At 63.1% G+C, this 2,500-nt stretch overlaps 1 non-coding gene across 1 annotated transcript; it reads right to left on the bottom strand.

Annotated features, from left to right (window-relative positions):
• Positions 1-579: 579 nt before the first annotated feature.
• On the bottom strand, positions 580-733 carry LOC140472122 (5.8S ribosomal RNA). The gene has a single exon (XR_011957413.1). It is a non-coding gene; the product is annotated as a 5.8S ribosomal RNA (ribosomal RNA).
• Positions 734-2,500: the final 1,767 nt, after the last annotated feature.

Raw genomic sequence — 2,500 nt, 5'->3', positions numbered from 1 at the left:
CCCCGCCGGCCACTTAAGGCCGAGGACGAACCACGAGACGGGCGGCTGCAGCAGCGGGCGGCCTGCAGCTCCCAGCACTCTCAATCGATCAACCATCGAGTCGGGTCAGCGTGTCAAACCGGCGAGCTCCACGGTCAGGCCGGCGGCGCACCAGCACCGGACCTCCGCGGCTCCCTTCACTCTTTCCACTGCCAGCCAACCGAGAGACGGACCCAATGCGGACGTGCAGAGCTTAGGCAGACCCCCCACTGGAGGCTCAACACTTCGTGGCAGCTCCGTGTCCCAGAGACCAGGAGGGTTGGCACACACACACAGTGTGAACCACCGACAGCCATTCTGGGACCGGTGACAGCCGTGCTGGCCCCACTGCCACGACACAGACGGACGCCAGGCCGCGCTCCCCGGCGGGGGGATGGCGTCGAGCCTGACGAACGGAATGTGCAGGGTGGGGGGGAAAGGCCAAGCGCTCCGACGCCGGAGGGCTCCGGAGTCTGAACTTAGGGGGACAAAGAGGACGGGTCCTCTGCGACACCCCAGCCGCGCTCTCGCCAGCCAAGGCGAGTGCGATTGATTGCCAAACGACCCTCAGACAGGCGTGGCCCCGGGAAGAACCCGGGGCCGCAAAGTGCGTTCAAAGTGTCGATGATCAATGTGTCCTGCAATTCACATTAATTCTCGCAGCTAGCTGCGTTCGTCATCGACGCACGAGCCGAGTGATCCACCGTCAAGAGTTGTCTGAGTTTGTTTTAGGTCTCTCCCTCGCCAGAGGAAAGCGACCCGGACCGCACATACGCTCCCCACCTTGAGCTACAGCCACCTGCACGCCGGCGTGCGGGCGGAGCAGGGTGGCGTGAAGCGATGGGGAGCACCATCCTGGTGCGGCCCGCAGAAACATACGTCTATTGGGGGGAGGAGGACAGGGCGCCCAAGAGGCGATGCGTGCCCCAACGCACCGCAGCGACGGAGGCAGGATCACCGCCACCATGTCGCCCGCCTAGTATCACGAGGCGTGCAGCAGCTTTGCCCTAGGAAAAGCAGAGGCGGGAACGGGCACCGGCCATCGGTTCGGCAGCGTCACTGACGCGTGCACGTGGCGGCGTGTCGGCGAGCGGACTTCCTGCGAGGAGGCGGGGGCGGCACTCGCCCGAGCAGACGCCCGCCCGGCCCAGCCACCGCCGAGGTGGACTGGGAGTCGCGGCAACGGCTCGTCATACTCGTTCCCACACTCACAGCGCAGCTTGCCCGCAAGCCACCGACCACCGATCGACGCCAGGCGCCCCGACCGAGAGCGGGATCGCTCGTTCGCCCTGCTGGCAGTTCGCTGGGGATCACTACTGCACGGAGCTCGGAGACCGACGGGCGGCAACTCGAGAGTCTTTAAACCACCACCCCCATCCCGCAAGTGCAAAGAGGCTGTATACGCACAGACGGGTGAGGGGAATAGGTACCCCGTCGGGTTTGAAGGGAGCGTGACTAGATAGCAACGATGTAAACCCAGCCGATTTGGGAGCGAAAGACCGGCGCCTGCATCACCGGCTTCGTTTCCCGTGGCTGGAGAGTACACCGAAACCCTCCGTCTGTCGCGAGCTCCCGACGACGCGGTGCCGCCAAGCAGCAGGGCCGGACCTGGTGTGGCTCCCCTCGTCGATCACAGACCGGTCGGCACTACTGACGAGACGGTGGAACGGGCTTCGCCCCTTGTGACGAAGGGTGATGCGAACCCGCCCGCCCGCGTGCGTTCGGGGTGGACTCGGCAAACGGAGATTTGAAATCGGAAAGTGTCCTCCTGCCCCGCGCAGGTAGGCGCCCAACAGTTGTGGGGGGTTTGGCGGTGACCACGGCTGCAGGGCCTGCTACCCCGACGAGCTCTCCTGCTGGCCCCGAAACCACCCTCGCGAGACAAGTTGAAACGGAAACGGGCGTACCCCCAAGCCGACGATCCTTTCTTATTTGTTACTTTTTTTTTCACTTGCTCGAGTTGTGGGGATTTGGCGGTGACCACGGCTGCAGGGCCTGCTACCCCGACGAGCTCTCCTGCTGGCCCCGAAACCACCCTCGCGAGACAAGTTGAAACGGAAACGGGCGTACCCCCAAGCCGACAGAGATCCTTTCTTATTTGTTACTTTTTTTTTCACTTGCTCGAGTTGTGGGGGTTTGGCGGTGACCACGGCTGCAGGGCCTGCTACCCCGACGAGCTCTCCTGCTGGCCCCGAAACCACCCTCGCGAGACAAGTTGAAACGGAAACGGGCGTACCCCCAAGCCGACGATCCTTTCTTATTTGTTACTTTTTTTTTCACTTGCTCGAGTTGTGGGGGTTTGGCGGTGACCACGGCTGCAGGGCCTGCTACCCCGACGAGCTCTCCTGCTGGCCCCGAAACCACCCTCGCGAGACAAGTTGAAACGGAAACGGGCGTACCCCCAAGCCGACGATCCTTTCTTATTTGTTACTTTTTTTTTTCACTTGCTCGAGTTGTGGGGGTTTGGCGGTGACCACGGCTG

Source organism: Chiloscyllium punctatum, unplaced genomic scaffold, assembly GCF_047496795.1.
Source record: "Chiloscyllium punctatum isolate Juve2018m unplaced genomic scaffold, sChiPun1.3 scaffold_247, whole genome shotgun sequence".
Classification (NCBI taxonomy): Eukaryota; Metazoa; Chordata; class Chondrichthyes; order Orectolobiformes; family Hemiscylliidae; genus Chiloscyllium; species Chiloscyllium punctatum.
Note: the sequence above shows the minus strand (reverse complement) of the source record. Positions and strands in the feature narration are given on the sequence as shown.